This window comes from Zingiber officinale, chromosome 5B, assembly GCF_018446385.1.
Source record: "Zingiber officinale cultivar Zhangliang chromosome 5B, Zo_v1.1, whole genome shotgun sequence".
NCBI classification, from domain to species: domain Eukaryota; kingdom Viridiplantae; phylum Streptophyta; class Magnoliopsida; order Zingiberales; family Zingiberaceae; genus Zingiber; species Zingiber officinale.
The window spans coordinates 30500770-30513307 of NC_055995.1; the positions used below are offsets into that span (position 1 = coordinate 30500770).

The 12538-nt window shown below is 38.3% G+C and overlaps 1 non-coding gene across 1 annotated transcript; it reads left to right on the forward strand.

Moving 5' to 3' along the window:
- Nucleotides 1-12046: 12046 nt before the first annotated feature.
- On the forward strand, nt 12047-12152 carry LOC121988062. The gene has a single exon (XR_006113824.1). It is a non-coding gene; the product is annotated as a small nucleolar RNA R71 (small nucleolar RNA).
- Nucleotides 12153-12538: the final 386 nt, after the last annotated feature.

Genomic DNA, 12538 nt, shown 5'->3' on the forward strand with positions numbered 1-12538 from the left:
ATACTCAGCTTCCATGGTTGAGATTGAAATGCATTTCTGCTTAACACTCCTCCATGCAATGGCTCCACCTCCCAAAGTAAACACATAGCCTGATGTAGACTTACTGTTGTCCCTATCTGATTGGAAATCTGAATCCATGTAACCCACAGGGAGCAAATCATCTGCTTGGTAAACTAGCATATAATCTCTAGTCCTCCTCAGGTACTTTAATATATGCTTTACCGCAGTCCAATGTCCTTGTCTAGGGTTACTCTGATATCTGCTAACCATGCCCACGGCAAAACAGATATCAAGTCTCGTACAAAGCATTACATACATTAAACTTCCTACAGCCGAAGCATAAGGAATTACTTTCATGTCCTCTATCTCCTTCGATGTCTTCGGAGACATCTCTTTAGATAGAGCTACTCCATGCCTAAAAGGTAAGAAACCTTTATTGGAATCCTGCATGCTAAAACAAGCAAGGATTGTATCTATATATGAAGCTTGAGACAAACACAACATTCTTTTCTTGCGATCCCTTATAACTTTGATCCCTAGAATGTGTGCACAATTTCCTAAGTCCTTCATATCAAATTTTTTGGACAACCATACCCTTATGTCCGATAATACCTTGACATTGTTTCCAATTAACAAAATATCATCTACGTATAGTACAAGAAATACCACCACGTTTCCGTTACACTTCTTGTATACACAAGACTCATCCGGACATTGAATAAATCCATATGACTGGATTACTTCATTAAACCGGATGTTCCAAGACCTTGAAGCTTGCTTCAGTCCATAAATGGACCGATTAAGCTTGCACACTAGATGCTCTTTGCCTTTTTCAATGAACCCTTCTGGTTGCTTCATATGGATGTTCTCTTCAAGACTTCCATTAAGGAAAGATGTCTTGACATCCATTTGCCAAATCTCATAATCCATATGAGCAGCAATGGATAAGAGTATCCGTATAGACTTAAGCATGACTACTGGTGAAAAGGTCTCCTCATAATCGATTCCCTCTTTCTGAGTGTACCCTTTCGCAACAAGCCTAGCTTTGAAGGTTTCTACCTTCCCGTCTGTCCCTCTTTTCCTTTTGTAGATCCACTTGCATCCAATGGCTTTTACACCATCAGGTGGTTCTATGAGCTCCCAGACCTTATTAGAGTACATAGACTCTATTTCAGAATTCATTGCCTTTTGCCAAGATGCTGCATCTATATCTTGGAGTGCTTCGTCATATGTTCGGGGATCAGGTTCATGTTTACCCGGGATCAAGTCCGAAGACTCTCCCAAAAACATGAATCTATCAGGCTGCCTAACAACCCTCCCACTACGACGAGTCACAGTCTGTGGTTGTGTATCATGTGTGACACGTGTTGCAGTCTCTTGTGGTACTTCATCTTGTACTGTTGGTACTAAGGTAGACGTGTCCTCTCTAAGTTCTTCTAAAACAACTTTGCTACTGGACTTGTGATCCATTATATAATCTTCTTCTAAAAACTGGGCATTGGTGCTAACAATGACCTTCTGGTCTTTAGGACTATAAAATAAACCACCTTTCGTTCCTCTGGGATACCCCACAAACACGCGAACTTCTATACGAGATTCTAACTTATCAGCATATGGTTTCAGCACATGTGCTGGACTACCCCAAATCTGAATATGTCTTAGACTGGGCTTTCGCCCATTCCATAATTCTGTGGGAGTAGAAGAAACTGATTTAGAAGGTACTAAGTTTAGAATGTACACTGCCGTTTCCAAAGCGTATCCCCAAAACGAATTTGGTAATTCTGAATAACTCATCATCGATCTAACCATTTCCATAAGAGTCCTATTCCTTCGTTCTGCCACACCATTCTGTTGGGGTGTAACAGGTGCAGATAGTTGGGATTAAATCCCTGCCTCTGATAAGTAATTCCTAAACTCTCCTAAGAGGTATTCGCCACCACGATCAGACCGTAGTGTCTTGATACTTTTACCTAGTCGTTTTCCACATCAGCCTTGTATTCTTTGAACTTATCAAAGTACTCGGACTTGCGGCGCATTAGGTAAATGTATCCATATCTTGAATAATCATCTATAAAAGATACAAAATATTCAAAACCTCCTCTTGCCTGGACAGACATAGGACCACACAAATCAGAATGAACCAAATCTAACACTTCTTTGGCTCTATACCCCTTAGCCTTAAAAGGCCTCTTGGTCATTTTACCTTCCAAGCAAGATTCACAAGTTGGAAAATTTTCCAACTCTAATGAACCCAAAAGTCCATCGGCTATAAGCCTTTGAATTCTACTTAAGTTAATATGACCAAGCCTTAGATGCCAAAGATATGTTTGGTTCATTTCCGAAGGTTCTTTTCTTTTATTTGAGTTAGAAGATGAGTTATAAATTTCCATGTTTTGCTTTGTGGGAGAAATTGGATTTAAAGTATACAAATTGCCAACTAATGCACCAGAACAGATAATCACTTTATTTCTCTTAATAATTACATCATTACTAAAAGAAACCGAATATCCATCCAAAAACAGTTTAGAAATTAAAATTAAATTCTTTCTAAAACTTGGTACATAAAGACAATTTCTTAAAACCAAATTTCTATTTCTATTAAAAGATAAGTAGACGTCTCCCACTGTAACAACCGCCACCTTAGTAGCATTGCCCATGTAGACGGTAATCTCTCCTTCAGTTAGTCGTCGGGTTTCCTGGAACCCCTGCAAGGAATTGCAGACATGATCAGTGGCTCCCGTATCTACACACCAGGTGCTAGTAGATAACACCGCTAAACATGTTTCAACAACTAGAGCATGAGATATACCTTTGTTGTTCTGATTCCTACGAGGGCAGTCCGCCTTCCAATGCCCTGACTGCTTGTAGATGAAGCACTTGCCCTTCGGCTTCTTCATTCCAGCTTTAGGTCCTGTACTCTGAGATTTATTCACTTTCTTTGCTGAACCAACTTGTTTCTTCTTCTTCTTTCCTTTCGGCTTAGAAGCAGAACCATTTTCAGCATAGTGAATATGAGAGTTGTGACGAAACAATCCTTCTGCTGCCTGAAGTTCTGTCAGTAGTTTCGCCAATGAATATACCCTTTTGTTCATATTGTAATTCAGGCGGAATTGCTCAAAACTTCTAGGTAGTGTTTGTAGGATCATATCGATTTGGGTTTCCCCATCAATTTCTCCTCCAAGGATCTGTATTTCATTCAGATAAGCCATCATCTTTAGGATATGATCCCTCACAAGAGTACCCTCTTGCATGGTGGCTGTCATTATCTTTCTCATGGCTTATTGTCTAGAAGCCCGATCCTGATGACCAAAGAGTTCCTTGAGATTGTTCATAATGTCGTAAGCTGTTGGTAAATCTTGATGCTGATGTTGCAATACATTTGACATTGAAGCCAAAATGTAACACCGCGCCATCTCATCTGCCTTTACCCATTTCTTATGATATTCAATCTCCTCTTGGGTAGATTCACCAGTGGGTGCATCAGGACAAGCCTCAGTTAGTACAAACTTATAGCTTTCAGCAGTAAGAATAATGTCCAGGTTCCTTTTCCAGTCTATGTAGTTAGGACCAATAAGTAAAGCGCTGTAATTTTCCGTTAATGCTACGGTCTCAAAGTCACCTTTCTGCCTCCTGTTAGATAAAATACCCTTTAAAAATTTTGCAAACTTTGACATTTGGTGCAGTGCATCTATCAGTGGTACTTCTACACAAATTTCCTTAATCTTCTTTAGGAATCAGTTGAACTCTTCATTCTTTTGGGATGTTATCAGTTTCTGAGGGAAAGGAATTGTCTGACTTTGTGGGGGAATTTGAAGAGTTCCTTCAGCCTTCTTGGTGATCTCCTCTCTATCCCTGTTCTGGATCTGATTGGGCATTAGGGGAGAGGGCTCTTCCTCTGAGTCAAGTCCTTTCTGAGTTGTGATTTGGGGGTCTCCCTAAGTTTGTCCGCTCCTCAGCTCGATGTGGTTGCAGTGTTCCACCAGAATTATATCGAGCTTTCCTAGAAATGTTCCCTGTGCTCTTAAAAAGACTGGGCTATCTGGAATATCTGGATGTCTTGCATCTTCTGATGTTTTCCAGAATTTTCTAGTCTTTGAGTCAATTGCTTGATCTCATTCTTCATCTCTTTTTGCTCTGAGAGAGCTTCTTCAAGCATCTTTTCGATTCTGGACAGTTGTGAAGGTTGCTGTTGTTGATAAGTCTGTTGTCCAGATGAGTAGCTTTGTTGCCCAGGTTGATAGCTTTGTTTTTCTGGTCCTTGGTCCTGATTATTTTGGTATGAGAAATTTGGGTGGTTCCTCAATCTAGGGTTGTATGTGTTGGAGTACGGATTGTTTTGCTTTTGGTTGTAACTGACTATCGCATCGCATTGCTCAAGTTGGTTTATCTGTGCTTGTATTAGCCCTAGGGGGCAAGTATCTTGAGCGTGATCCATATTTCCGCAAGTTTCACAAACATAAACTATTTCATTGGCCGTGTTGTTTCCCATGGCCTCAAGATTCTTGGTCAGAGCATCCAGCTTTGCAGACATGAGTGTGACTGCATCTACGTCAAATTTTCCTGATGCCTTTATTGGATTCCCTGAGAAAGAACCACCAAATCTTTTGGTTGCCCACTGATAGTGGTTCAGTACCACATTCTCTATGATCTCTTCAGCTTCATCAAGGCTCTTGTTTATTAATGCTCCTCTTGCTGCAGAATCGAGGGATACCTTTGTGTGGTAGTTTATTCCATTGTAGAATGTGTGTAGAACCAACCATTTCTCAAGGCCATGATGGGGGCACTGTCTCAGCATACTTTTGAATCTGTCCCAGGTTTCAAATAATGATTCTGATTCTATCTATTTGAAGCTTGCGATCAAATTCCTCATGTGGGCAGTTTTGCTTGGCGGGTAGAATTTGTCTAGAAATTTTTACTCACACTACTCCCAAGACTTTATGCTATTTGTTGGAAGAGAATTTAGCCACTGGTTGGCTCTGTCTTTCAGGGAGAATCCAAAAAAAAGTAACCTTACTGATTTTGGAGGGACCCCATTCACTTTCATAGTACCGCAAATCTTGTAGAAAAGCTCTAAGTGATGGTCTGGATCATCGTGCGGTCCTCCTCCAAATTGATTCTGCTGAACCATGTGGATTATTGTAGGCTTGATTTCAAAATTGTTAGCTTCGATTGACGGTCGAGTGATGCTAGACCGAACCCCTCGTGCATAAGGTGTTGCATAATCCTTCAACAGTTTGTCAGCCATTTCTGAAGAGTCTTGTATGGCTTGAAATGCTTTTTGTAAGTTTCTTCTTCTCAAGAAGGTCCTATCGATCTCTGGGTTGAACGGTAGAAGTTGTCCTGAAAGATTAGCTCTTCACATGTAAAAACAAGATATGGAATAAAGTAAAGAAAAGAGTTGGAATAATAATATTTTTTTTTGTACGTTTTAATAAAAATGGAAAAAATAAAGAAAAACAAAAATAAAATTATTTATCTCTAAAATGTAGAATATTAGAAAAAGCAAAGTCTAGTCTAATCTGATATGATTTTTGCTAATGTTATAGATGCAGTTCCCGGCAACGGGGCCAAAAACTTGTTACGATTCCACAAGTGCACGGATTCGTCGTCAGTAATAAAGATTATCGATCCCATAAGGACTGGTTATAAGCACTAGCAATGGTTCACTTAGGATTAGCTAAACTACTGATGGTTGTAAGTTATCTAAAGGAAAGAGATTGGGAAGTGGAAACGAGAACTAGTGAAGAGAGAGTAATTAACTTGGTTTATGAAGAGTTCTAGGAGTTCGGTTTCATTGTAGTGGTATTGATGTATCACATTCTATCCTTTACTCATTGTCCATCAACATGCATTCGCCGAAAGCTAAAGCAACCATCCTTAAGCACTAAATAGAGAAGATCTCTGTGAAATCCTGTCACGGTTAACCCCTGTCACTATGGTGCCTCGGTAGATCACAAGAACACAACTCTAATTGGTGTCATTAAGGATAGAAATAAGAGCTTGATTTAGTCTCTTGCTTCCTTATGGAGAAGTTGCCTCTCCTTTCAAGGAAGTACCCTAGATGTTCGTGAACGGGTTACCCCTGTCACTAGGGCCCCTCAGATATATAATCTAAGATACTCTCTCTACGAGGTTAGTAATTCCTACACAATCAATTAATAAGCAACAAGTCTCATGCATAGTAGTTGAAACAAAGCAAACAAAATCATCCAATAAATAAAGGCATAAATGTGAGTCTTACATCAAAACCAATCCACAACTACTCCCTAATCCTAGAACAAGGAATCTACTCCATAGGCGCCGAAGAAAAACCCGAAGACATAATGTAATTAAGCATACAATTCTCAAACAAGAAGAGAGAAAGAGAAAGGATGCTTATCCAACGACGACGAGTGATCTTCGGATCCAATCCTTTGCTTCTGGAGTTGATGTGGTGATGAAGGATCGCTGGACGGAGGTCCTGGATGGCGTGGAACGACACCAAGGTGATTCTCCCTTTGACGACTCCCTTCCCCCAAAAGGAAAAGGGTTAAAACCCTTCTTATAGGCTAGGGCACAGCGTCGCGCTGCACGACCGTGCCAATATGGCATGGCCGTGTCTTCTTTTGTGTCTGGCTGTGTTTCACGGCTGTGCCAATTGGCATGATCGTGTGGATCTGGGCCTCGACTCCTAGGACATGATCATGCAGGATTGCACGACCATGCATTGCTTGGTTGCGGTCGTGGGGGGGGGCACGATCGTGTAGGATTGCACGACCATGCAAGGATCCCTCTATGTTTGGCTGCACGACCGTGTAAGAGTTGCTTGGGCGTGCACTACTCTTCTTCTGTTTGGCCACACGACCGTGCGAGGTTGCACGACTTTGTTCTCTGTCTTATTCCGGTGCGTCGACAATCGTTATTTTGCTCCGAAAGTTGTCCCTGTCAATACAAAACCAAATAAAGAGTAGATATCCGAACAAAAGAGTATTTATGATGAGTACATGATAAAAGAGACAATCATGCAAAGAATATATACGTATAAAGCTAGTGAATGTGTGTTAAAACATGCATAAATGATCATAATATTTACACACATCACTTCTATTGCATAAGTCCCTACACATTGGTCCACAACATATTCAATCCTTGCAACTCTCATAATCTCAAAAGGTTGTGTGGATAAAGGAGGTGATTCTTGAGATGCTACTTCCACAACACAGCTCCCTACACTTCCTTTCATAACATCATCATCAATACAAGCATCAAAAAATAAACCAACATCAATATCCTTAGTGGGAGAATCATCTATAGGAAGATCACTAACTTCATTTGCAGTTTTAAGTTGATCTACCACATCACATTCATCATCTAAAAATTCAATTTCATCATAACACCCTAAAAACCCAGAAGGTAAATCTGAAAACTTGTTATCCACTGCGTTATCATCACAATCCTCATCTGAAGAGTCCTCATCTTCATATACATCCAGAAATCTACACTCAACCATATTAGTGTCACATAATTTGCCAAAGTCTTCATTTTCATTGACTCTCACTAGCCTTTGTGGAAAAGGAACCTTTAGTGAAGGTCTTGGGAAAGGTACTTCCTTTTTCCCATATTCCCTTTGAGCTTGCGGACGAGGTCCAACTTGCTTATCTAGTCTAGGTGTGATCAATCATTGAGGGAAAGGTACTTGTGGCCTTTGGAAACTTCCTGGAGTAATAAAACTGAGTTCTTGAGGTTTTCTATTATTCTTCTCCTAAATTCTAAACAAATCCTTCTTCAGTAGTTCTTCATGATTCTTGCCACTTCTCAACTTAAAATTGTTACACTGTTCACTATACACTGTCTGTGCAGGAGGGGGATCTTGTTTGAACCATTTTGAAACAATGCTATCAATCTTTGCCCCCAAATGTTTGAACTCCTCATTCTGTGACTTGTGGATTTCAAAACTCTTGGATGGTTGAATTGTATTTTGTTTGACAGGTTCTCTTATATATATGGCTTGTACTTTTTGAATTTCTGAGGGAGATTCCATCCAACTTTTGCTTGACCATTCATGGAGGTTCAATGCTACTTGATCAATCAATGTATATGCTTCGTCTACACTTTTGTCAATGAAAGAACTGTAACGCCCGCCCTTCCTGCTAGTAGGGCGGGGTTACTGTATGGGAACATACGTGCATATTAAAATTTCTTTTCTAAAACAGCGGAAGTACTTATTTATATATTCTTGTATGCCTCTAAGTGAATGAGGTCATGAAATAAATTTTCTATCATAAACATGAACAAGTGTCAAGTAATCATGCAAATCATTAACATAAGATAGACATGGTTCATATCATGCATAAATTAATATAAGCAGGTCTTTTCCTTAGCCGAGCCACTACCACACACATCTCTTGCCACTCTTGCTGCTCCCTTAGTTCACCCATCCTTTGCCTTTATCTGCGGTACAAGGAAAGTAACTATAAGCACATAGGCTTAGTGAGATCCTTTCCTACTCCAAAAAACCGTATATCATAGCATAATCACATAAGCATATAGCATGGAAACATAATCATCTAAACATCATATCATGTAAAAGAGCATCCTAACATATCATATCATAAAGTAAAATAGCATCATATCATATCATGTCATAAAGAAGCATCATGCTATATCATCTCATAAAATAAAGGAGCATCATATCATATCATATCATAAAGTAAAATAGCATCATATCATATCATGTCATAAAGAAGCATCATGCTATATCATCTCATAAAATAAAGGAGCATCATATCATATCATATCATGAAGAAACATCATGCTATATTATCTCATAAAATAAAAGAGCATCATATCACATCATATCATAAAGAAACATCATGCTATATCATTTCATAAAATAAAAGAGCATCATATCATATCATATCATAAAGAAACATCATGCTATAAAATAAAAGAGCATCATATCATATCATGTCATAAAGAAACATCATGCTATATCATCTCATAACATATCATATCATCACATATCATATCATAATTTATCATATCATATAAGTGTATGCAAGATGTCTTTCAAAAACATGCATCATGTCATGTCCAAGATGTCTTTTAAAGAAAACATATCATATAATACTTAAACATAATCTCAACATGAGGGCCCGACTTGTACCACATACATACATAAATGCGCCCATCCTAAATAGATCCAAGGTAGCAAATCTTGAACCTACTAGGAACTAGGCCCATTTCATAGACCATCGACCTAGGGGCACTTAGGAGCCCATCCCTTTTACTAGACCCGTTCATAGACCGTCGGCCTAGGGGCGCTTATGGAGCCCACCCTTGGTACAAGCCATACAAAGTAAAATAGCATGTCATAGTACTTATCATTTCATGAAGAGTGCTCTTAGTCCCAATTAATAGGGAAGCAACTCTTAGGTCTTTACTTATCTTATCATGAAGAGTGCTCTTAGTCCCAAAAAGGGAAGCATCTCTTAGGCCTTTGCTTGTCATATCATAAAGAGTGCTCTTAGTCCCCAAAAAAAGGAAGCATCTCTTAGGCCTTTACTTGTCATATCATAAAGCATGCATACTTGAGCATATAGCCCATCATAAAAGTCATTATCATACATGATTCATAAGCATACATAAGTAAGCATAAAACATATCATAAGGAAGCATAATCATGCATGGAAATCATTAACTAGCATCTCTTAATTCATATCATAACATGTGAAATACATAGTGAATCATGATTGGGTCTCTAACCCTAATTCCATAGAGTGGCCGAAACATGCAAGGGATTTCCCTAGGTTACAAGCAACATAAAAGCATATAACCCTAAACCAACTTCATAATACTTATCAAAAGAACATCATAAGCATGTTTAGTTTAGGCTCTAAGCTTCCTAGGTCTTTTAATCCTATCATGGCCGAAACTTGCCAAGCATGGATCTAGGTTACAAGCAACATAAAAGCATGTAAACCCTAAACCAATTTCATATCATATACCATAAGAAACATCATGAGCATATTTAGTTTAGGTTCTAAGCTTCCTAGGTCTTTTAACTTGTTGTGGACGAAACTTGTTAAGCATGTTTCTAGGTTACAAGCAACATAAAAGCATGTAGACCCTAAACCAATTTCATATCATATACCCTAAGGAACATCATGAGCATATTTAGTTTAGGTTCTAAGCTTCCTAGGTCCTTTAATTGATTATGGCCGAAACTTTAAGGAGCATGAAACTAAGTCTAAGCAACCTACAAGCATAAGGACACCAAGCTAACTTCTTATCATATCATAAGGAAAATCATAAGCATGTTAGATTTGGTTTCAAGCTTTCTTAGGCCCTTAAATTCCATCATGGACGAAACCTTAAGTGAAGGGCATCTAGGGTTTTTTTTAAGCAACATGTAAGTATAAGAACTTCATATCATATTATAAAGAAAAACCATGAGCATATTATCTAGGTTTTAACAACATATGAGCATAAGAACTTCATATCATATCATAAAGAAAACCATGAGCATATTATCTAGGTCTTAACAACCTATAAGCATAAGAACTTCATATCATATCATAAAGAAAACCATGAGAATATTATCTAGGTTTTTAACAACATATAAGCATGAGAACTTCATATCATATCATAAAGAACACCATGAGCATATTAGATTTGGTTTTAAGCTTTCCCAAGCCTTTAATCTCACCATGGCTGAAACCCTAAGTGGAGGTGTCTAGGTTTTTAACAACATATAAGCATAAGAACTTCATATCATATCATAAAGAAAACCATGAGAATATTATCTAGGTTTTAACAACATATAAGCATAAGAATTTCATATCATATCATAAAGAAAACCATGAGCACATTAGATTTGGTTTTAAGCTTTCCCAAGCCTTTAATCTCACCATGGCTGAAACCCTAAGTGGAGGTGTCTAGGTTTTTAACAACACATAAGCATAAGAACTTCATATCATATCATAAAGAAAACCATGAGAACATTAGATTTGGTTTTAAGCTTTCCTAAGCCTTTAATCTCACCATGGCCGAAACCCTAAGTGGAGGTGTCTAGGTTTTTAACAACATATAAGCATAAGAACTTCATATCATATCATAAAGAAAACCATGAGCACATTAGATTTGGTTTTAAGCTTTCCTAAGCCTTTAATCTTACCATGGCCGAAAGTTTCAAGAAGAACCTTAGGTTTTTATTTTACACAATCTAAACCCATGGAAGACATATGAACAACTTGTACCACAGGTGAGGGGATACTCACAACTTGTTACTTAGTTAAGAGAAATTACTCTTGTGAAGAGGAAGAAGAAGCTTCTCTTCCTAGTTCTCCCTTTTTCTTCTCTTGCTTGTAAGGAGTAGATCTTGAGGTCTCCTTCTTGTGAATTAGTTTTCTTAGGGAGAAAACTTATCTTGGATTCGAAAATGGGAGAGGGAGGAGCTCTAGGTCTCGGTGGAGGAACAAGGAGAAAGAAGGAGGAGGAAGAAGAAGGAGGAAGAAGTAGCCAACATTTCTTTCCCTTCTCTTCTCTTATTCCTATTTATCCTTAATGAGGAAATAAAAAGAAAGAAGAATGTCTCAATTCATCCCCTTGACTCCTCTATTCCCTCACTCTCTTCATTCCCACGAAAATGGTAAGAGGAAGAAGAAAAAGACAATTTGTCCTTTTGCTTGCTTCTTCTCTTAACCAAGAGGAAGAGGAGGAAAGCTACTTGATTTTCTCTTGCTCCCTTACTTAATCATACTCTTACCTTTAACTAAAATTTCCCATTCCTTGTTATTAATATATCATTCATATCTCTAGTGGTTATCATACACCAATTTAGCCTTATCTATTGTGAGAGGTTCAAGGTTCAAACCTTAACTCCTCTCTCTTTTTTATTTCTTTTTGGTTCTATTTCCATTTCCCTTTCATTCTAAAATAGAATACCCATATGTATAGCTTAAATATTTCATGGGTGTTACAAGAACCTCCAGCCGAAGAATCTAGTAAACACTTATTTGAGAAAGAAATTCCCCTATAGAATATGTGCAAGGTCAGCCATTTTTTCAAACCATGATGAGGACACTGTCTTTGAAGACTCTTAAATCTTTCCCATGCTTCAAATAATGATTCCCCATATACCTGAGCAAAATTTGTGATGCAATTCCTCATGTAAATTGTTCTGCTTGGAGGGAAAAAATGATTCAGAAATTGCTTCTCCAATTGTTCCCAACTTGTGATGCTTTGAGGATGGAGAGAATATAACCAAGTCCTTGCCTAATCCTTGATACTAAAAGGAAATGCCATCAATCGAACTGCATCTGCTGACACTCCTTCACAATTCACCATATCATAAAGCTCTAAAAATGTCTCAAGGTGCAAATAAGGACTTTCTGATACTTCTCCTCCAAATTTGTGACCTTGTATCATGAAAATTAACTCTGGATCTAGTTGAAAATTTTCTGCTTCAATATGAGGCTGCACAATGGGAGACATAAATCTTGCAGAAATAGGTGCCGAGAAATCTCTTAAGGGCTTGCTTGACATGTTAGTGCTCATC